Below are 24,492 nucleotides of genomic sequence, written 5' to 3' on the forward strand. Positions count from 1 at the left end.
GGAATGAGTGGGGAGAAAGTCTTCGGGGCAAAAATTATAGACAGAGGTAGGGCTGTTGAGATGGCACCAGGAGCAGCCCAGGGATTCAAGTGGAAAACACCAACATGGAAACAGATATGAAAAACAAAACCATGGGAGGTTTAGTTGGGGTAGTCAGTCTAGCTGAGGACCAATCACAAGTCATTGGGATCACTGAGCTGTCAGTGCATCAGTCCTGACCTAGCTGGTGGTAGATGGCAACCATGGAGGCTGACTCTTCCCTACAGACTGATGCCTGCCTCACCAGCAAAGACTCTTTGGGTGCCTTTACACAAGTGAGAAGTATACTAAAATGCCTAATATTTCATTAAATCCTAGCTAGTGTCTGAGTGTGCTAACTGTATAAAGCAGTTATTTATTGGCTAAGTTGTATCTTTTCTGCTTGCAGAGTCCCTTTACATTCCACTGAAAAGGCCCAGATTCAGTGATCCACAAGAGAGGCCATAACATCACTGGAGATTAGTTCTAAGCTTTGTTACGTCTCATTTTTAACCATAAAAAGATCTCCACATGCTTCCTATTGGATTGTTGGCACCCTCTTTTTTGCTGCTTAGAGGTGAATTTGTATTCATGTGCCTGATGTGAGCTATGTGGCACCAAGGCAAATATTTTAGCAGTCCACAGAGAGCTCTGCTTGTTCAGCATGAACCTGTCCGACAGCAATTGGTGTTTCAGTGTTGGGGCCTCCCATGTACGTTGGAGTACATAGCTTAGTATTGATCTGCTATACAGCTGCTACTCCAGTCCACTGCCTTAGGTTTTTGTCAATGTTCATCAATACTGAATTATAACACCCTATGTTTTACCAATGTACTTTATTCTCAGTGTTCAGCTTTCCAGCTATTCTAAACATTTTCATCCCCTTTTCTCTCTGTCGACCTACTGATGCTCTTTAATTCTTACTTTGAATACCTTTTCAGATTGCAAATATAGTGTAATTTCGTCCTCTGATTGCCCCACTCTTATTCCAGGCATTGGTGTAACTCTGCAGGTGCAACTCAGCCCTGGTCTGAGAACTGTCCTCTACTCTTGCACTGACATTTTTGAAGCTTCAGTCTATAACCTCCCACAGCCAGTGTGAGCCCCTTGCATGCTAATGGAGCACATGGGTATTGAATCAAAAAGGAATTAACCATTAAGGGAACTAGTTAAACAATAATACTCTTTCATGGAAGAGAACTGAAGAAAAAGATTAAAGGAGAATTACTTTCATGAGAGATGTTTTTCAGTGTTTTATCTTGTAGCTGTGGGCTGCTGCAGAGAGATCAGAGCCAACAGTGCAGATGAATCCTGGAACTCCTAAGTGCAGAGCATTAATCCCAGTTTGAGAAGAAAAAAACCCATCACACCTAAAAACAATAAACTGGTTAAATACAAATCCTGTCTTTGATTTTTGCCCCTTACTCACAGAAGTGACAGTGTGAGTTCTCTCTGTAGGGTGCAAGAGGGGAGAAAGCCTTTCATTTTTCAATATCCCAAACATTAACGATGCTATCGGAGATGTGTTTTGATGTTTCCCTCAAAAGGAGAGGGGTTTGTGAAACAGTTAAAATCTCCTTTCTTACCTCCTTTTCAATTTCAGCAATCCCAACCTTGGGGAGAGACCAGGAGACAGATACCTCTTCAAACAATCTAACACATGGATTAAATGTGCTTTTCATTGCTAGCGGCTGGATTTAGAAGTGACTCAAATACCATACACAGTGTTGGCTGTGTTGATAAATCAGCAATGCAGTAATGATGTGGCCTTAAGCTCTTCCCCCACCAACTACTAAAGCAACACTAGCCAATAATCCTGTCTTTGAACTCCAGCCTACCACTTTTCATCACCTGAACTTCAAACCAGTTCTGTTTTTCTGATCCTGTTCCTTCCTCTATCTGTAACTCAAGAATCCTCACACTGCATGGCTCAGTGCTGGGGCCTCATGAAAACTCCCCCGCCAGGGCCCATTCTTTCCCTCTCTGCATGTGCATGACTTCGAGCACCACCTCATAACAGAGGTAGACAGGAATTTTTTCATTATTGTCATAACTTACCTCCCTCAAGCACCTTTTATCCCAAAGGACAGCACTGCAGTTTGCGGACAGAGACAGATTCCTCTTTTAACTGCCTGTTTCAACTCCTTTTAGCTTTTGAGTAACCAATGACAATTTTAGACTGTGCATCACGCTCTGCATGAGAATCACCTTTGTACAGAGTTTACCATGAAGTCTCTGCAACGTTCAAAGGCAGATTTTTCAGCTGAGTGTGAATTGACCAGTACCCTCCATTTTGTGCTGGCTTTCTGCATGGAGGGGAAGTTTCTCTGCGGTTCCCCATTGTAACGAGGCGGATCCAATAGGCATAAGGCTGCTGCAATTCTGTGGGACTGATGCAGAGAAAGATTCATAAAAGGAGAAATGAAAAGCAGAATGGCTTTGAGAGCACTAAGTAGGTATATAAGTTTGGCAGAATGCCATTCCCTGAGCAAGAACATCAGAATCTCTCTTCAGATTAAAAGAGACGAGGCCTAAATCATGTCAGCAAGCAGTACAGTCTGACAGCAGCATCTCAAAGAGTTTAACACCATTACCCTACACCAATTTGGGTCAAAATTCAGCAATAACAGTGCCAGGGAAGGTCACTACCTAGGAAGAGTTTACCACTCAGGGACTGCTCAGGCTCAGCCCTGCTCGATCTCATAAATTATCATCACAGAAAGAGGGCATAGTTGCTACAACATGTCTACTTAAAGAAGCCATGTGAACAAAAGTTTTTATGCCTGCAGCACACACATCTCTAGCGTGCAGCTCAATCCAGTGAGGTTTTTCATCAAGATATACAGCACAAGCTACTGTGTCTTTGTTCAGCTCTGCAAGAACAACCTGTTGGACCAACGAGTAACCAGGGACTGAATTCAACTCTGAACATCTGTACAGAAACTCCAGGTGACATTTCAGCAGAAACAATGGAGAAGGGACTCACTATCTAGAAAAGCTGTGACAGATAAAAGCTTTGTTTTCAGCAGCTAAGCCACATGCAAGTGGCATGGGAATATTTCGTTCCAAAAACACAAACCTCTTATTACGGAATTAACGGTGCAGCTCCACTGACTGTCAGTGATAAGACGGTAAAATTTATAAGGGACAACAAGTCACTAAACCATTCAGGGCTGTCGCTTTTAAGTTTTTTCTATCCTGCCATCCAGAGCAATGCATAGCACACGGGCTAAGCCTCAGCGTGCAGACAAAATAAAACTCTTAGGAATTGGATTCACAGAACAAACTTTCAGGACTTTCTAACCAACAGCAGTTGGTAAGAAATGCCCCAGACTAGGACGGTGCTCAATCTCCCTGAAGAACCTGGGTCTTCTTCCAAACATGACAGAGCTGTACAGCACCATGGGAAGATTGTGCAACAGCAGTCCCAAAAAGAATAGCATGATGCTGCGCAGTATTGTGAGAATATAGGATCACAAATCTTTTCTGTGCTGGAAGGGTTGGTGTGGAGGACCGGGGTGGGGGGAAGCACCTCCTTCTGTTTGCCCACCTCCTCCCTCAGTTTCCAGATGGTCAGATTTGGCTGAGGCACAGCAATTTGTCCTGCAAAAGCACTGCCCTGTTGTTTTAGGTAACGAACAAGATGGCACTGGGTTCTCATGCTCTTCCTCTACAGTGCAGTACTTTATCTGTCCTTTCAACACCCCTTTTGCTCCTTAATACCTTTCCCACACAGCTCCCCCCACTCAAGTCTCACAGCCACTCTCACTCCATACCTTGTAGCAGCTCTCCTTTCCTCTGGCACTTTGGTAGAAAGCAGGAGGTATGTTAACATCCAAGGAAAGGAAGAGAAGGAGAGCTCAATCTGTATCAGGCTCCTCCCCGCAATGACAGTGTGCCACATCAGTAATGCGTCCATGTGTGCAGACGAGGACAGTCAGGAGTGGGCATGGGGACAGAGGGAGAGGCACAGAATAGTGTCTCTCACAGGACAGAGTGGGGTACAGACGATTATCAGTCCCTAATGTTGGAAATATTTGGTACACTGTATAATTAAAATGGTGTCAGTTCAAAAGGACCTGCCCTTGCTGCTGCTTCAGCCCAGGCTGGTTTAACAGCTGAATAGAGGGTACTATCCCACAAAAAGTGCAAGTTCTACCCAAATAAGGAAAACAGAAAAGATCACAGATCTGTTAAATGAGTTAAATGAGAAACCATAATAAGTCCGTTGAAAAGCATATCTTGAGGAACAAGTGGCTGAAGACATAAAAACATGTAATAAAATGATTTTCAAAGACAACAGAAGCAGGAAGACTGCCAGAGTGTCTGTAAGGCTGACAGATGATTGAGATGTAAAAATGAGTGCTCAGAGAAGATAAGGATGAAGCACAAAAGCTGTATTAATTCTCTCCATCTATGTATCTTATGTGAGGATGTAAGGAGGTCCCCACACTTAGGTATTCGTGGCAGAGAAGAGCCAGGAGGACTGTCTCAAGCTGAAGAACTGGAAGACAGGGTTTAAGGACAAACCAGTAAACAAACACAAGTAAATCCAAGGGTTCAATATTTTAGAAATCTTGACTGAAATCTAAACTGAACATGAAATAGTAAAGGTTGAGCAATTAAACTGTGGCATACAATGAAAGACCTAACCCTGTCTCGGCACCAGCAGAAAAAGCAGCAAATGCAGTGCCAGTGTTTGAAAAGCATTTTGAGGGGATGCAGGGGGCAGAATATCTAACTTCTGCATGTGTGAAACTGCTAGAAACAACTATAAATAAAAGAATTACTGGCCATAAGAGAGAAATAACATAGCAATTGCCCCTCGGATAGCTTTTGTAGAAGGAAGCCACAATGCACAAATCTGGTTGAGCCATTTGAAGGAGCTGAGCATGTGGATATAGGTGATCACTTGATATAAAACATGCATTTCTAAATAATTTGTGATGAAATATCTCACCCAAGACTCTTAAAAAACCTCTTAAGCTAAAACCTCTAAGAGGGAAGGTCCTATAGAGGATTAATAACTGATTAAAAGTTAGGAAACAACTTGAATGAGCTGTTAAACATATTTCATAATGATCTGGGAAAAATGAAATTACAAAACTTACTGATGAGAAAAAAAATCATGGTAATAAAAATTAAAACTGCTCACAGACTTGCAGATGGTTTTCAAAATACCACAGAATCACAGAATCACAGAGAACATTAGGAATTGGAAGGGACCTCAAAAGATCATCTAGTCCAATCCCCCCTGCCGGAGCAGGAATACCTAGATAAGGTTACACAGGAATGTGTCCAGGCAGGTTTTGAATGTCTCCAGAGAAGGAGACTCCACAACCTCCCTGGGCAGCCTGTTCGAGTGTTCCGTCACCCTCACTGAGAAGAAGTTTCTTCTCAAATTTAAGTGGAACCTCTTGTGTTCCAGTTTGAAATGCAAGATGAATCTCAGTGCTGATGACTGCTAAGTAATGGACATGGGAATAAACCACCTTAGTGATACGAACACAGCAATGAAATTAAAATTAGCAATTCCTACTCAGGAAAGATACCTCTGAGTTGCTGTGGATAGTTCCATCAAAGTGTCAGCTCAGTGGAAGTGAAAAAGGCAGGTTTGGAAATGTCAGGAAAGCGGTAGAGAACAAAACAGAAAGCAACATCATGTCATTGTACAAATCCCTGAGGCGTCTGTTTGACTACTTGTATCTTGAAGTCAACAGCTAGTTCTCATCCCTCCATCTCAAGAATAGGGACAGTAACCTTAGAAATAGCAGAAAGAAAGTAGTTAAGGATGACCAAAGAATGGGAAATTCCTGAACAAGGACCAAATTAAACAGACTAAGATGCTTCACCCTAGGGAAAAAAAAAAAATAAAAAGTTGAGAAGGGGTAAATCGAAAATCAATGAGAACAGAAAATAATGAAAATCATGGAAAAGGCAAACAGGAAATTTGTATCCATCTCTTCTCAGAACATAAGCACTAAAAGCTCATTCTCAAGAGTGTCAGGATTAGGGAGGCCCTAGTGGAAAAAGCTTCACTGTGTACTTGCCTTGTTCTAACCCTCCTTTCCCAAACTGGTGTTGCTGGGCACAGCATCATGGACTGTGTGGAATTGTAATCTGACACGATTCATCCTTTCCTAGGAACCACAGTACTTCACAAAGATCACCACAATGTGCTAGTCTAAGACAATCGGTCCAGCAGCAGACAGTGGCAGTGTTCCCCGTGCCCATCACCCTTTGCTGAGGCAATAATCTCCCTAGAACACCTGTTAGTTAAAACAGGCTGTAAATTATGAAGCACTCAAACCAGCGATGGGTAGAAACAATGAGAATTCCTCTAAAAAGAGGATAATTCCCAATATATTTTGCTGAAAAAAATATACAGGTGCAGAAAGCAGAGAGGTATAAGAAGAGGTATAAGCAGCTAGCTCTTGTCATGTTGTGAGAAGTTTTACATGTGGCTATCACTGTGCACATCAAGAATATAAACTTCTGTACAGGCAGGTGGGACACCAATCCTCAAACAAGCTTTTTGTTTTTAAGCTATGTTCATTCTCATGCTTTGTGAATGGTCTGACACATTACATTACATTACATTACACGTTAGAATGACCTATTTTCTCTTTTTTCTACCATGATGTGATCTAATGGGCCCCCCAGCTAGAGTGCTGCTGTATGCTGTCACTAATGCTTGCTGCCTGACAATGTCACAAAACACTGTCTGACTCCTGTTATGTATCCAGAACTATTCCATGGTAATATTAAATCTATTTAATGTTGAGCCATAAAAGACATGGCTTTCTATACCTTAAACAAAAACACTCAATAATGGCAAGCTCCAACAATGAGAATGGATAGGAAATAGAATAGGAAAAGGAAAGGAAAAAGGGTTGTTTCCACTCAAATATACAAATCAAATATTTATCCTGCTCTGAATTGTTTGGGTTGAAAATATATGGAAGATTAAGTGGCTATGTTTCATTTGTCCTCAATTTAAACTACTTCCCTGTGTTTTTAATTAGTTTGCCTCCAGAAAGTATCATTGCCAACAAGGGAAACAGAAGTCAAACTGTAGAAACAAAGGAAATTTCAGTTGTTATGTTTTGTTGTAAGTAATAACTCAGCATCTGTGGATTCAGAAGCATCAGGGCTATAAATCCACATACAGCTGAATGTTATGAATGGAAGCTGTCTGGTCTTTCCTGATCTCCCATCTATTCATGTTCCCACATTCAGACATGCTCCATATACAGCAATTCATCCTTTCTTGCCACTTTGCTTTCTCCAAACAGCTGCTCAGGCTGTCCACAGTGACAGGTCATTAGTGGGCAGTTATTTCTTTCAGGACTGAGTGCACAGGAATGGCAGTGCTATAAAAGCTTCTCTGCAGAGCTCCATGAACTGATCCAGGCAGAGCTCTGTCCCAGTTTACTATGCTTCCTGTTAGCAAAGAAAGCTGTTATCTTGAAAGTTCTACACCTTGTTGCTCACCTGCAGCAGTCCTGTTTGGTTATGTCCTAGGATTTTCAAACAACTCTGTCAACAGCATTAGCTGCAAAGCTGTTGCTATTCTAGTGCTGGTCTTGTCACCATCACCCTCATAAACCACATTCAGTTTAGCTAGTATGACTTCAGCCTACTGTGCTTGCACATGTGGTATAGCTTATTCCACCAAAGGTATGAAGTAATTTCTCTTACAAGAATAAGCTTTAACTGTAAGAGTAGTGTTCTAATTCTACAGTTGTATATGCACTAGGAAAGCATACAACTGCCTGGTACCATCAATGTAGCACCATTCACTACAAGGAGATGTGGCTTTAATCCTGAACAACAACGCTAATTTGCTATTTATTTGATTCATGTAACCTTTCACATCATTCTTCTAATTCATCTCCAAAGATACCCCCTACCATTCCAGCTGATGAGCATCCCTGTACTTCTGAGATATTTTTCTTTGGGAATATATTGCTATGATCCTTTAGTTTCCTATTCTAAAAAAGTGCTGGCAAACTCAGTGATATTTAATATTTCTTTCAAAGCCTTACAAGCCTGCCAGCTTTCCCTTTTATGTTCCCCACCCCATAACTCCTGATTATTGAATTATTAGTGTCTCACTAGCAGCTTTTAGTATCTAATCAGTTAGGTTCTCTACCTCCTGCTTTGTAGGGTGATATGCTGAGCCGTGCTCATGACATCCCAGATTATCATCTTGACAGCCATTACAAGATCACAAGAACTGAACCGTCAGAGAGCTGACTGGATTTGCAGAGGAGGAAGGAGCAGATTACAATGGAGAAAGGGAAGTTTTGACTTCTTTTCCTTTACTGCTAAACAATTCTCCTGAATTTCCATAGATTTCCTTTAACTGCTGCATTGCTGCCCAAAAGTCCAGACAGAAGCTACCTTACAGCTTCTGTGTTGCCAGCTGCTCTGAGGACACATAGCCAAAGCATGCCTGTGTTGTGTAGTGTTCTGTGTCACAAGGTTTTCAACTTAGACCCATAAACTGCTTCTTAAGGGTCGGCAGATGAGATCAAAGAATATCCAAGTCACGATCAAGGAACAGCACCACACAGCAGTTTGTGCCTTTGCTGTGAAATCTGGACGAATTTGCAAGCCAAAGAAGGTTGGAGACCACAGGAAAAGATGAACAGAATATGCTTCTCATAACAGCACTTTCTCGAAGCTTGTCGTACAATTTATCTTGCCTAAGAGCTAAAAAGGATCAGCTACTCAGGGAAAGATACCATGGATCCCGCATCTCCACCTCTGCTCTGGAGCCTTCCCCCAGCAGCACTAGTTTCTGATCACCCTCAGCACTGAGATAGATCTAAAACACCTTTCTCCTTATTGCTCTCTTGGGAGCCAATACTACATCTTTCAGAGACTCCTAAGAAATAATCAGTTGATCTTCACCATCATCTATACCACAAACTATTCCAAATTACATCAGCAGCAAATTTGGTACATCTGCCTTTATAAGATATTGGGCTAAGTCTTCTCTACAGTGTTCAAATAAAAAAACAGACAGGTGAAGACAGAGAGGGAAGTGCTGCTACTGGCAGAAAAACGAGCCTCTTCCCAGTCTTTACAACTTGTTTATTAGCATCCCTTCTGAACACTAACAAGTAGTAAAATAAGTCCTAGAGGCCATTGGAATGCTACCTTGCGCAGCCTTGAAAGATGAACATGACAAAAATACAGGAGTCAGACATCTCGGCCACTATGATGATAGCTAATTTTGTCATCACATTATTAGAATTTGAACTGCAGATAAGCTAAGCAGGGGTTGTGTGCACATCAAGCCAAAATCAACATGGGCTGCATGAGCTGCTGATTTTTGTCTTTGCTGCATGGAAGCCGTAGAGGGAGGGAAGGAAGCAAAAGAAAGAAAAAAATACTCTTCTTCAGTGATTTGAATTCAGTGCTAGAGTGTTCAACAAAACATTCCTTTCCAGGATTTATATTCTCCCTTTGATGAGCACCTAGTGACTACATTTGAAGCTAGAGAAAAGTAATCTCATTCTTTATTTCTTCCCCCTCCCTGTGCTACACCCCTCTAATCATGATAAATGTATCTAAACATGCCTGATTAAGCCAGACAGATGATGCGCCCCTGATCTGACCTGATCAGGGCTCTGGAGTTGCCAAAGTGAACCTGCTGTCTCTCTATCAGACAGAGCAATAAGGGGTCGGTAATACAGCTCCATTAACTGCTTCCCACAGAACGAATTTTCCCTGACTGCTCCTAAAGAGCAGACACTTGAGGAATGCCGCCTGATGGGAAGTTGCTTTGAACAGTCTCTTTTGGCACAATTGTCGAGCAGCTCCTTCCCAAGCCCTCCAGACAAACAACTAAAATATGAAAAATGTAGCCACTTCCTTCTATGCTACTTTTTAAAACATCTCCTCTTACCTATCTACCTAACTGCCTCTCAATTTTTCTCATCTTTTCATGGTAAGCCCCAGCACTGCCTGATACGTGTTGCTGATATGCAAGTGTGTGGTTATCAGAATAAAATCCTTTTTCCTCTGTGAATGTGTATTATATATGCAAGGGATCTGCTTTTGTGTACAGGTGGAGCTTGTACTTTTTGAATTCACAGAACTTAGGGTCATGACAGACTGTTACATGTACCATATCAATATATAAACATACTAAGTGTGTTTAGCATATTTGCACTAATAGGAGGTTCATTGGAGGTTAATTGGATATAGATCAGAACAACTGTAAGAATGTACACCTCTGAATTTGTTCTGGAATCTATGCATGTGTCCATATATCTGCTTTGATGCAAATACAGCTGTTTATGATCTTTGCCCCTTGAGATCTACTCCTAGTGAAAGACTGCAGTTGAGAGGAACCAAGGGGGTGTCAGACGATGTTGGTACTCTCCGAAATCCTGGAACTACTTATCTTAAAACTGGTCTTCATTATAATTACAAGAACCTTCAATGCCTTTCTGAATCACCCCAGCTGTGAACAGCTCCAGAGAACCTATTCTGCTAGCAGCAAGTTGGATGGAGAATTGTACTTCTCAATTATACAAAAGACAGGGATGTGGTGTGATGTTATATTTCAGACACATTTCCTATCAGGAAGGACTTTCCAAAAGTCACTTCCAACGCAAAGAAGTCAAACAGAATTAAGAATCTGGTATTATGAGACTTGATTAAAAACAACTGAATAACCAGAGACAATAAAACCCACTTACAATTACATCCAGATACCCACATACGAGGAAAGTACTTGGGAGTATCTAAATATGTGAAAGAATACTCTAAATTCATTATCTCCAGCTTTGACTGCCAGAGAGAGATTTCCAGAAAAACCTACGGTATCCAACTGTTCTGTAAATCTGAGCTCTTGTACTGTAACTAAGAGCTCAGCAATTCTGCTGTTCATGCAGGTCTGCATATGAATACACACTGCATGTGCATGTGAATTCATTACATTAAGACATTAATCCAATCTGGTAAAACCAGTTTTTAATCTATATTGGACTCTACTTACAGCAATACATTTCAGTGGGATATGTGAACAAGATGTTATGAAAATCTGCTAGTATATGCTTCCAGGTACATAATATTATGTTTCAAGTCAGCTACTGCATGTTTCTTCATTTGGGCCAGCTGACAAAATTTTCTGTAAAATGGGAAGAAGAGCAAGATCAGTGACGAAACAACTATTTTTCTTGGGGTTTTTTTTTATGTGTCGGATTAATCCTGGCAGCACAGATAATTGTGCAAAATCTGTAGTACTAAATTTACATAGTGTGCCAGCAGATGTGATTTTGCACAAAAGTAGAACTACAGTTAGCTTGGTAAGAAAAGGTAGTGTTTCTTTGTCCTTTTAACCATAAATCTATATTTGTACAAAATTGCATCTGACTGCACAAGTTGTGATGTTTACCAAAACATTTCCCGTTTACCAAAACATTTCCCTCATTTCTTTTCCCTTATATATTTTTCCTCTCTTTTTGTGCTTTTATGGAAGAATGAAATATAGAAGTCTAGTTCAACTTATATTTAGATATGATAATCTATACACAAACATAGGAAATCTGATAATTAGGTTCTCAGAGCCCTCTTATCTTGCATGTTATACATAATTTCAGCTCACAGCCATCTTTGTTCTGAGAAGATCTGATACACTTCATATACAAAGCTTCACATCTAAGTAAGGACAGAGAAACTGAAATGCTACTAGTGGTATCTGCCACGTGGTATAATGAGCACTGCTGTGGTATCTTTGTTGCATAATGTCACCAGTTGCATATTTAACTTCTGAGCCTCTGTGTTGTATTAACTATGTTTTTTCTGCTTAATGGATCTTCAGGTTCAACTTCCATTTAAACACGAACCCCTTACACAAGGCCTAAGTGCTACAAAACAGCCTTTCTATAAAGTTAAGTCAGCCCATGTTTATCTTCATTTGGGAATGCTTCGGAAAGGGTTTTAAAAGCAATCAATTACAATAATTCATGCATTTAAAGATGAAACTCCAACAGTCAATCCAACTTTTCTTCTCGTTATCAGGTAAACGTGAATGCCAGCTTGTTATTCCTGGGCTTTGTCTCTGCACAGCAATTGTACCATTTTAAGTAGAAGTGTGGCACATATTTCATGTTTGCCTGTGCATTTTTAGTTCATTTGGATTTTGATACCTTTGAAATTCAAGTGCAGCAGCAGTTCCTGAATGATTTAACATGTACACAGTCTAACTCTGAAGCAGGAACAACTCTTTCTTGTTTATCTTCATCCAAAATTGAGGTATATCACATTGGAATAGTTTCTCATCATCCGGAATAAAAATACCCAGGTCAAACCCTCATGTAGGAATACTGGTTACAGAACTAATGTGCAGACTAAGACTCAATTAGACACATAGAATTCCCTACATTGGACCTGGCACCCTACATTTCCCATTCCTACAGTGTGGGCGCCTTCATGGCAATAAGGCTAACTAAAACCTCACTGCATGACCCTTGTACACACTGTAAAAATAATCACGGTCCCACTCCTTCAGTGAGCAAGTGATCGATTACTGCTCTGCAGCAGGGAACTGCACAGCCTTCAGACTATTCAATAGATTGCATGTGGCAAAAAGGGAGCACTGCGCAAAGGGTGTGAATGAGTCATTCGACATTTCAGGTTGACTGAAGTCATTCTGCTACATTTATTTCTAATCTTGATGTGTTATTCGCATTTGCATGTTAAGCAGGATGGGAAGAAAGAGATTTAAATTATTTGCTACAATACACACTTGGAAAACAGCAGACTCTGCATGTGTGTGAGAATGTGGGATTACATGCATGACTGGCTGAATGCATCATGTGAAGTGCTTTTTCTACCCTCATACAGGAATAGGCATTCTGCATACAATCCTGAACACATCTGAGCAAAAGTATGTTTGAATATGCGTGTGCCTAGGGATCTGATTATAAATGAAAGATGTTCATTTGCAGTAAGCCTGAATGGAGGAACAGAGGTCCCACAAGCATACTTCAAGTGATGCGTGTGCTGCGTTTTCTTTGGCAAATACAAATCCGAACAGCTGTGAATGAGCTGGTCTGTGTACAATTGGAGGGTAGGTATGTGTGTTGTGTGCATGTGGGTGGCAAGGAGCACTCATGAGCATGAGCAGGTAGGTGTCAGTCAAACATCATTAGCAGTGAACCACCTACTAAAAGACTGACATAGAAAGAATACATGGCAAACTCTCAACGTATGATCTGGCCTAACACTATGCTTCGTCACTTCTGGTCATACTTCCAGTTTAAAGCTCAAATTTGCAGAGTGGCTGACTTCTTACAGTTCACTCTGAAGTCTGTTTGATCCATACATATTTAGCAACTTTAAGTGTTAGGCCATTTCAAAGTACAAAGTTTCAAAGGGAAAGTGTAGAGTCCTGCATCTGGGCAGGAACAACCCCAGGTTCCAGTATAGGTTGGGGAACGACCTGTTAGAGAGCAGTGTAGGGGAGAGGGACCTGGGGGTCCTAGTGGACGGCAGGATGACCATGAGCCAGCACTGTGCCCTCGTGGCCAAGAAGGCCAATGGCATCCTGGGGTGTATTAGAAGGGGGGTGGTCAGTAGGTCGAGAGAGGTCCTCCTTCCCCCCTACTCTGCCCTGGTGAGACCGCATCTGGAATATTGATTAAGGGAGTGGAGCATCTCCCTTATGAGGAAAGGCTGAGGGAGCTGGGTCTCTATAGTTTGGAGAAGAGGAGACTGAGGGGTGACCTTATGAGTGTATATAAATATATAAAGGGGGAGTGTCACGAGGATGGAGCCAGGCTCTTCTCAGTGGCAAACAATGATAGGACAAGGGGTAATGGGTACAAACTGGAACACAAGAGGTTCCACTTAAACTTGAGAAGAAACTTCTTCTCAGTGAGGGTGACGGAACACTGGAACAGGCTGCCCAGAGGGGTTGTGGAGTCTCCTACTCTGAAGACATTCAAAACCCGCCTGGACACATTCCTGTGTAACCTTATGTAGGTGTTCCTGCTCCGGCAGGGGGATTGGACTAGATGATCTTTTGAGGTCCCTTCTAATCTCTAGCATACTGTGATACTGTGATACATGCTCACCTCAGAGGCTTAGGAGTCTCAGTTCAAGAACGCGGGTTTGAAACTAGACAAAGACACTCACTTTGCTCCCTTAAGAACAAATAGCTAGTACACAAAGATCTCAGTGAAACGCTTCAGAGGAAATATTTTCCAGAAGTGAAGAGGCAAATAATAAAAGATACTTCATGACATACTCAAGGTTATGTCACAAGGACACAATGTTTTAAACTGAAGATGGAGCATCTCCCTGTGATTACAGAATCAGTGGGCCACACACGAACCACTTCTTGAGAAGATGGAATACAGTTGGGTGCAGCAAATTCAGCTCTGGTATCTCGCCTCAAGATAAAACCAGTTAGGTTTGGTTTTGCACAGAGCTAATAACATATCTGCATCCAGAGGAAGAGACTCTCAGCATGTCGCATAGGTAAAGGGCACTGCCAAGATCTTCATTATTATTTTTATTTCTTTGGTAATGCCCAAATTACTTTGTCCTTTAAATTATTAAGATTTGCTTACTGCATAAAGCACTGTAGATACTCCCCTCACCTCTATTCTGGAAGTTACTGACACCATACTCACAAAACTTCATAAGGGAATATAGGATGGATGTTGTCTCTCTCAGTTTGTCATTTTTGCTCAGTGCCACAGTTTGCATACAAACCACTGAATGGCAGTACTTGAATCTCCACGTAAAATTGCTTCAATGAAGACAAAAGTGCACATTCATGACATCCATATTCACAGAATCATAGAATGGTTTGTGCTGGAAAGGACCTTAAGATCATCTAGTTCAAACCCCCCTGCCATGGGCAGGAACGCCCCACATTAAATTCTCATCCCCTGAGAATTTGCTTTGGTCCCACCAGCTCACTTAACTTGAGAGCACAATCATTCTACCTCTACTTTGTTCTCAGGCTGAGAAATGGGTGTGTACATATTTAAAGAAGCCAGCTGTTGCATTTCACAGCTGTTCCTACAGTTATGCTCCACAATATATTGTGCTGATGACAGTGTCATCATATAAGAATCACCCAATGAAAAAGAGTTGAAAGCAAAAAAAAAAACACCACCACCCTCCCAGCAAATTGATATCATATTGACAGTCTGTTGGATTGGTTATTGTGTTTCTATGTTACATCTCTTTTCCTTACCTTTTCACTGTCTTTCCTATTCATAAGGCACTACTTGAAGCAAATAGTATTCTCCCATATGGTGCAACTTAGCAAAACCCAATGGGTCAAAGCCACTAATAGAATTATACAATAATTAGGTTAAAAGGGATCTTTGGAGATCATCCAGTTCAAGTCCTTGCTCACAGCAGGTAAGATGAGGATGTAACCTGATTTTTCCACAGTGACTACTCTAATGGAACACCAGCCTTATTCAGGCAATGATATAAATTATGTGCATGTCTAGATCAAAGAGATATGAAAAATCATTTAGGTAGAAGATCTGCATTAAATTATTTCAGATTTCCTTTGAATATACATTCATAAGATTATTGACTTCAGTGCTACACTCCAATTATACAGCTGCATATTATCAAAACACACACTAAAATGAGGCTAGCATTACAATCATCTGCTGACTTCTATGTGCTTAGTACCCTCATTATGTAACTTTAAAAAACGGTTATTTGTAGATAAAATTCAGAAAATAAGGCAAAAGAGGAAAGGAGGAGAAAATTCCAGAATGGAAAAAAAAAACAACCCAAACCCCAAAACCCACGGCTAAGCATTGTGGAAAACACTGCATGTGATGTACCTAATACAGCCTGCAGGAAGGTGCTTCTCTTCTGCACACCTTAGGAAGTCTGCAGAAGAAAATTCCGAGAGCTGCAAAGTGTTGAAACCATGCAGCACTCACCCTTCAAGATGCATCATGAATGTGGTAAGGGCTCTGCAGAAAGAAACCTGCCAGTGGCAAGAATAACTTGTCAAAAGACTTAAAAAAGGCCCGTGCACTGTGACAAGATTTAACCCTTCAAAACAGGGATTAGTGTGATTTCTTCCATGATCAATGGGATTAATTTTATCCAAACTACATGCATCTAAAAAAAATCTCAATGCTGCAATTCTGCTTACATATGAAAAAAACATAACCCTATGATGCTCAGTGCACTTCCATTTTCTATTCCATTCTCTATCACTTTCTTCTACTCAGATCTTTCTTACTTGCTATCAGAGTTAAGGAACTGCAGTGTTCAGTTTCATTACTATTGCATATCTTGCTATATCTAATTACAGTAGACTGTCCCTTTTGTCTTGAAGATGAGTCTTGCTTTTTAGTTTGGCTTTACAAAAATAGTTGTATTTAATAAAGTGATAGTCTTTGTAAAATAAAATATCCCCAAAGCATTCACTAAATTTTGGGATACTGTTTTATTTGTTACTCTGTCTGAAAGCGGTAGGATTTTGATCATCTCTGCAGGTCAAGGGAAATGTGTTCAGCCCTTTCAAAGCTCAGTCAATTAGGCATATTGAGATTGCATAGCAGAAGCTGATGCATTCAAAACCACCCCCTTAGAAATGTCATGCTAGGATTGTTTAGACTGAACAGGAGAACGACGTTTCAAAAGAACATCCTGCTCAAAAGCTAAAACCCATTTCAAACAAACAAACAACAACAACAAAGTAAAACTAAACACACTAAACAGAAAACTGTTCATAACTACAGTAACTCATTAAGAAAATAACCACTCTTTAACCCATGGGATTCCCAATGCATTTGACAGATCATGGATTAAATTCAAACTCACTCTGTATATCTGGTATCCTGACAGCCTTCATGTAGCAGTGCTTGGCAGGGGCCACATACCGCTGTAGTTTCTCCCTGGTGTTTCTCCCAAATAAAGGATTACAGCCGGTCCTTTAGCTCCTCTTGCTAAAACTACGCAGCACTTTAATTAAGAAGCCCTATTATGAACTCTTCTCTTTTTGCCACTGTCTCACTGAGAATAACACTTCTCTGGACACCTCTGGTATGGGTTAGGTGAGCTGGTAAGCCTCGATGTTAAAATATGATGACTGTGTCCTTTGACCGCAGCTTTACCCTGGAAAGTACCTCCAGTTTGGCTGCTGCTTTCCCTGACTGTATCTCTCCCTTCACCTAACAACGAAATCCATCCTCCAGTGCTTTTCAGCAGTGCACAGCAGGTTAGGAGCAGAAGCAACAACTGCCCAATTAAAATAAAAATGTCAGATGTGCAGAAGGCAAAACGTAATCTTCCTGGGCTATCAGGGCAAATGCCTTTAGACTTATGCAATTAGCTGAAGGATAATTGATGACCACACGCAATCAACCTACAGTTGTGGTTCTCATGTGCAAGAAGTGCGCTAGGGCATATCATTCAGTATTGACTCAGAGGAAAAGACTTGATTCTCTCTGATATGCCTACCCCATCACCTGTTTCCTTAGACGTCTCCTCTAAATTACCAAAGAAATCATAAACTGCTTAGAATGCTCAAAGCAGTGGCTACAAGTGTGCTACCATTCCTAGTGTCTCTGTAAGTTATGGTATACAAAGAATGGTAAAAGCTCTTTAGGTGGCTACGGAGAGGAAAGTAATCCTTCAGTTGAGAGTGGTACCCCTGATAATTTATTACAGTGAGACGGTAATAACACAGGTAAAAGCAAGTGTGGGAAAATTTGAGGCACTACCAAAGAGATAGAAATTGAGCCAGAAAAAAACCCTCTTCTTCTGGAGTACCAATGGCTACCCAAAGAATGGTTCTTAAACAAATGCCCTGGTACAAAACTGCTGGGAGAGTTCCTTATTCAAACAAGCCATTCACCTTTCCTCCTTTCTACTTCCCACTCTTCATTTACCTTTCTCTTTAGAATGAGAACCTTGCTGATGCCTGGGTTTTCTTCTACTATGAGTTTGCCAGCCCCTCAAGAACTGATGTGTTTCGGTTTTTTGTGGGTTTTTTTTTTTGGTTGGTTGGTTTTGTTGGATTTTTTGTTGTTGTTGTTGTTGTTTGTTGGTTTGTGTTTGTTTTTTTTTTTTTTAATTAAGACAGCTACTGCATAGTAAACTCCCAATGGATTAATACCTTGATGTAGCTGCTTGTTTGAGGTGCCTTCCAGGCAGGTGTCTTGTATTGACTACAGCTAGCTACACTGCCGTAGAGTCACCTGTGCTTTCTCTTTCCTGAGATTCCACACTGAGGAATATACTTGGAGTAAACCTCTTGCATGTTAAAGCACTGCCTGTTTTTCGCAATGAAGACATAACCTCTGTCAGTGCAAAGCATTCAGAACAGCACCTGAAAGTGAGTTGAAGTCTTTCTGTAAAAGAACTAATTAATAATAAAACCCAGGATGCTTAAAGAGCTGACCCCCAGAAGCCCTGGAGATTTAAGAAAAGATTTCTAAACCCATTCTGCAGTTGCTTTTTTGTAATGAGTTATTAATTTCTACAGACATCATCTTGTGATTGCTTCAACTTTGTTTTCCACAGTGACCTCAATAGTAAAGGGGAGCAAATCAGAACAGTGTTGAAAAACAGTAAAAAAAAAAATTAATTAGTATATATACTATGGAGTTACTTGTCATGTCTGTGTACTTACAGCTCATCTGAGTTTTGCATTTAAAGTAAGGATTCAGTGGTTTTGCTATGCATGAGAAGCACAGTGTACATTAAGAATTACAGCACTAATTTCAGGGCAGATAATGTATTTCCTTGGAAATTAGAAGTAAGCCTATTAACTAATTTATTAAGGAAATTTTTCTTAAATATGGGTTCCTTAAGAAATTTGACAGTTTGGGTTTGATCTTTTGTTTCAACAGCCTTGATAACGGACTGATTAATCCAGATTTTTATTCTACTTAAAGATCACAAAAACTTTGCATTGACAACATACGAAGATTTTTTCCAAGACTTCCTTTACCTCTAAGATACTTTCTATAAAAAAAAATCCCTTAACAACCCTCCCCCACCTCGCCAAGTTTAATTTATTCCTTCAGATTATGCTACAAGTTGAGCTTTCAAGATACCTGAGTTGCCCACAGCTAGAATGGCCCTTTCAAAGTGTTCATCCCTTCACACCAAGATCCTCGGTAGACAGCAGAGCTTTGACCATCTTTCAGCAGGGATGCTTGGCTTCACTTCTGTTGTAAACAGAGGGAAGCAGCTGCTGCTCTGAATGATGAAACTCTGTGAGCAGTGGTATCAGCCTCACTGAGAACTGCCTTGTTGTGATGTTGTGGGAAAGGAAAAACATTTTCTTGAACATCATTTAAAGCTAATCTGACAACAAAAACATTCAAAGGCTTTGATTATTGAATGGGCTCATTACAGGAAAAGGAGAAGATAGCATTAAACCATTTAGGCATGTAGTACAGGTGTAATTACTTGGGATACAGGAGATAGCAATGTATCAAATCAGTAGGCAAAGGATGTAAGTGCCGCACTTGCAATGGCCTCTGCTGAAGGTAATGACATGATTATGACAAGGGCTATACGATTTTCAGCAATGTAATATTGCATGTCTTTCTACTAAGCATGTCAAAGTACTTGATGACTTCAATGAATTAAGATTCACCTTCTGTTCAAGATGAACTATTTTCAGACCAGATTCAGTTCTCTTTGACAGTAGAGTACATCAGAATTTTTGTTTGCTTTGATGGATTTAATCTCAGAGACCTGTTATGCTATTAGGATTACCAAGAAAGGAGAACCTGGGCACATAATGGTTCAACAATGGCATTATTTCTGTCAGTGTAATGGCAATACAGCTTGAAACTTGATGATACAACTTGAAATTGTAAATTCACCACCCTGTCAGAGTTAGAAAGTGTTTGTTCTATCCCATTGTAGAGATCTGCACACTTGGTTGATACAGGACAGGGTTCAGTCACCTTTCTCAGAATCAATACTTATATATATGTGTGTCTGTGTATGAAATAGATATATTGCTATATCATAATAATTTTGACCACTATTTGGGTAGCATACTGGATGTGACAGATGAATAGTCTGATTTGGTACAGCAAATGCCATGTACAAATGGTCAGACAGAATGCCTCCAGTATGCCATCTTTATATGCTATACACTTCTGCTTGAAAAACCATTACCAGGGCACATTCATGCACAGAGACAATTTTAGAAGTCTGTCCACATCATAAGGTAATCCTAATTTAGATTAAAGGGTTATGGAATGTTTCTCCTGTGCCAGAACTGTAGTTTGGAGTGGCTATGACCTGGAAACATGATGTTATTTATGTAGTTAATTTTTAAAAATAAGAAACGAATGCCAGAGCGATGAGGGTTAAAGTTTGTATTCTGAGGGTTACTGGTGAATTTGTCACGATGCGATAATAAAAAATAAATTGGGGAACTAGAAAGGAAAGTCTAGAGAACATAAGGCATACAGTGCCTCAGGGAAAAACTCGTATGTAATTAGTACTGTACACTGCTCTGAAAAGATAAAGCCATATGTAAAAAAGATTATAGAGTCAGGGGGAGGGAGGAAGGATGGATCTTGGAGCTCCAAGAGAGAGAAAAAAGAATTTCATCATGTATTGGCAGATACTGTTCATTTAGGCATTCAAGTAATTTTCTTTCATCCTGTAATATTTCACAGTACTGACCTGTGATCTTAGAGCCAGGGTAATTTGTCCATTCTTAGCAAGCTTATTCCTTAAAGGTTAGTCTTAGATGTTATTTAAATGATACTTTAGCAAAGTTCTCTAATCAGCAGAACAATTAAAAAAGTTTAATGTACCAAAAGAACTCAGACTCTTCCAAGATCACTTTTTTTCATTCTCATCTGTTTGAAATCCTTCTAGAAACAATATTTACAGTAACTACACTTCCGAGAGAGCATTCTGGGCTAAAAGTCAAAGAAAGGAAAGATGCCCTTCCTTTCCCTTCCTTTCACCCAGATTAACCAGCTGGGTAAGCCCAATATCCATGGGACAGTAGTGACCAAACATCAGAAGCATTTGAGTAAAGCATCAACCCACTAGAATGGCTGCATTATGGGAATCAGTTTGTGCCTTGAAGCATGAAGGCTTTAGTAAGTACACTCATTAGCCTAGCTAATATCACTATCAATTCAACTCACGTTTGTGCAATTCTCTCTCTCCTCTCTTTTAAAAAAAGCACTTATTTGAAATTGTGTTTAAAATTAAATTTTCACTATAAAATGCAGAAACAAGGCAGCCGTGTCTAGTGATGAGAAAAGAAGATCAAGAATCCAGTTTCCAAGCCCAGCTCAGCTAAAAATTTGCCATGTATCCCTGGCAAGTCACTTCACCTCTCTGTACAGTAGGACACACCTAGAAAGTACAGATATTTAAATGGAATGGGGTGCTGAAAGCCAAAAAGCTGCCTTCTCAGGAGGCCTGTTCATTTTTGCAGATTGTCAAGTTAGTTAAGCTAGTATGGCTTTAGTGCTTCTGTCATCTTACTGCATCTGTCATTACATTCACGTATGCAGGACTGATTATAACTGTAAAGCGAGAGCATTCATACTCACCTGTCTTAAGGGTAAATGGGCAAAATGACCCTCAATAGGCAAAAATGTGTGTAGACATTAGGATGTAATGCTTATACAGGAAAGGCACCATTACTGTCATTTAACCACGATGGTTATATACTTCCTTTGCTGCTGCTCAAACATACAAAGAATGGTGGAAAGCTAAGCTGACAAGACTGACTCCTTCAAGGGAGCTGCAAAATAAAGATTTTTGAAAGGTATCAAGGGATTTATGGATACCATTTGCACTGACAGGAATATGGCCTGGAGCGAGTCCTGAGCTTCAGATCAAGTGTGTGATAATCATTATATTTTGTGTAGCAATTTGAGGAACTGAAAGAAGACAGAACAGCTATGTTACTCTTAAATCAAAACCAGACTCTGGAAAGAAGGAAGACAGGTAGAGAAAGACAGGGTCTTATTATATTGTAAATACTAAAGAAACTAAAATGAGCCCCAAAGACACAGGCGTACCAAGTGTTGATAGCAATACTTCATTGCTGGTAAAACATATGGCATTTTCTCAGCCACAGTGGGTAGGCCCTTCTGACTAATACTAGATACTGAACTTGCCAGTGAGTATGTTACGGTTATGCTCCACTAAGAGGAGAATTTAAAGTGAAAATACTGTTAAGAGAAGAAACATAGTGAAAGGAATGAAGATAATTTCCATTATGTCAGGCAGTAAAAGTAAACCAGAAGAGACTGCCTACAGCAGTAGTTCCAGACATGTGGCTTAATAGGAACCCCTTGCCTGCCAAACTTTCCTATATTGTGTTTGTGGCCAAAGAGCTACTGTCAAGCTGCAAGTTGATGGGGAGGGCAAAGTATAACATTGTGCAGAGGACATTACATCCGCACTGCTGTTGCAAAAACAGAGGGCACTGGTGTATGGTTGCAAGTGTAGAAGATAAGTGTGGGAACAAAAAAAGAAACTGCAAATAGGTAGAAGATGACAAAGTTTGAAGAGAAAAGTGATGTCTTTTATTACAGTAATGGCTATAACTTATAAAAAAGAGAAAAGCTTGCAGACACACTGTAACTTCTGCAAAATAATGTAAGAAGGTGTAAGAGATCAGGACACACAGCTAACTTAAGCAGCAAAGCCTTTGTTCTCTGGGAGCTGTACAAAATTATATCTTGTGAAAGAACAATTTTGTGTTTCTCAGGCAGATCTCTCAGTCTTTAACAACTTCAAGACGTGTGCAAAGGGGAATGGTAAAGATGAAAACTTCAAAATTCAGACAACAAAACCAATCTGAGTTTAGATGTGCATGTTTCACATTATCTACCAATATATCTCCAGATTATTCTGCTTTCTTGATAAAAATGGGAATGACACACAGTGCTATTTTGTGTTTAATCTCTTATCTGTGGGATTGTCAAGTTTGGGTGCAAGAAAGAAACAGGAGTAAGTATCACTAGATAGGAAAGTAAGGGGAATTGCTTCACTGGGACACTACTAAATCATGTAACTGGTGCTACTAAATCATGTTTTGGAGACCTTGCTTACAGGTTAACTACAAGACAAGTCAGGTATTATGAACTTTCTATATGCATGCAAACACACAAAAAACTCAGCTCTATAGCACTTCATTCTAAAGAAATGCCTCGTTAACAACACTGCGTATTATGCTTACAATGCATTAAAAAGCTTTACAAGAACATTAAAAAGCAATTGAGGAGAAATTACATTCATGCCTGACCCCTCCTGACCCGACCACTTTCCACTGGAGACATCAAAAAGAGGGTTAACAATGCCAGATATACAGTTGCCAGAAGCATTTTTCTTTCTAGGCATCTTGCCCCAGCTGGAATGATCACATTGGGTGTCTCAGAGACACAATAGTCTGATCTCTGTCAGAGCAACCTTAAAGTTTCTGGGAAATCTGGATATTTCTTTGCTTCGTGCTTCTGACTGAAAAAAAACAAACCCTTTTATTATTTTCTTTCCTCTGTTCCAATAAATACCCGCCTTCTGAGAACAGTCCTGGTACTCCACTGACAAGGATTAAAACTTGATGCACCTGCATCGGAAAGGAAAACACATTAAATCTTGAGCCTTGCAGCTAAGCTCTTACTTGCTTAACTCTGCAGAAAATGTGATGTTAATTTAGCCAACGCATCTACCCTTAAAACTTCATAATGAAAGAAGCAAGCAGCCAAGCAGCTCTGTACCTTTGAGGCAGGTAGTTGCACTCTGCTGTTTCAGGATCTGTGTTGAGACAAAGCAGTGGGGAATGTCATGAGTCTCATAACAAGATAACCAACTTGCCTCCTGTCTTCAGCGCAAGAGCTTAGCAAGGGCTGAAGTCTGCAGGGTCATGTGGGGCACACAACTCTTCACCAAGGCATCTTCGTCTCTCCCTCACGAAGTGCTGGTAATCGAGTCAGCAGGGTGCAAACCACAAACCATGCAGGAACTCAGAGGCACAGCAGCTTATCAAGTTGGGTGTGGGACTCTGCTTGGCGTGGTTTTACTCTACTACTGCAAGGGTTACAGCTGCTCTAGAGCAGTTTCTCTGAATGCTACAGCAGTTTGCTGCTCCAGCTGCATGTCATGTGCTGGGGCACCCCATAACTTGCTCAACACTCAGTTATTTAAGACATCTGTCTGGAAAGCACTGGCCCCTTTGGACACAAGTAGTGATGTTCAGGAGTCAGCCATCAAAGGTCTCCTAAAATGTGCCTTCTTCTCTAATAGAGGGTGACAGCTGTGGTCATAAGCTACCTGCATTTGAACTTGTGGGGCACCTCTACTGCTACACATTCTGTTTGATGTGATGGAGTCCACGGGTGTATACATACAGTGCACCTACACGCGAAGATGTGCTTGTATCTCTGTAAGCTAACGCAGGCAAATACAAAGACCATCTTGTGCCTGTAGATACAGGCCAAGGGGGAGTTG

At 40.5% G+C, this 24,492-nt stretch overlaps 1 protein-coding gene across 1 annotated transcript in view; it reads right to left on the reverse strand.

Annotated features, from left to right (window-relative positions):
• GRAP2 (GRB2 related adaptor protein 2) overlaps nt 1-23,866 on the reverse strand; it is a 40,209-nt gene extending 16,343 nt beyond the window's left edge. The window contains exon 1 of the mRNA XM_080610079.1: nt 23,763-23,866. The gene's annotated coding sequence lies outside the window, so the exon portion shown is untranslated. The remainder of the gene's footprint in view (nt 1-23,762) is intronic.
• Nucleotides 23,867-24,492: the final 626 nt, after the last annotated feature.

The sequence above is a fragment of the Psittacula echo genome (assembly GCF_963264785.1).
Source record: "Psittacula echo genome assembly, chromosome: 1".
NCBI classification, from domain to species: domain Eukaryota; kingdom Metazoa; phylum Chordata; class Aves; order Psittaciformes; family Psittacidae; genus Psittacula; species Psittacula echo.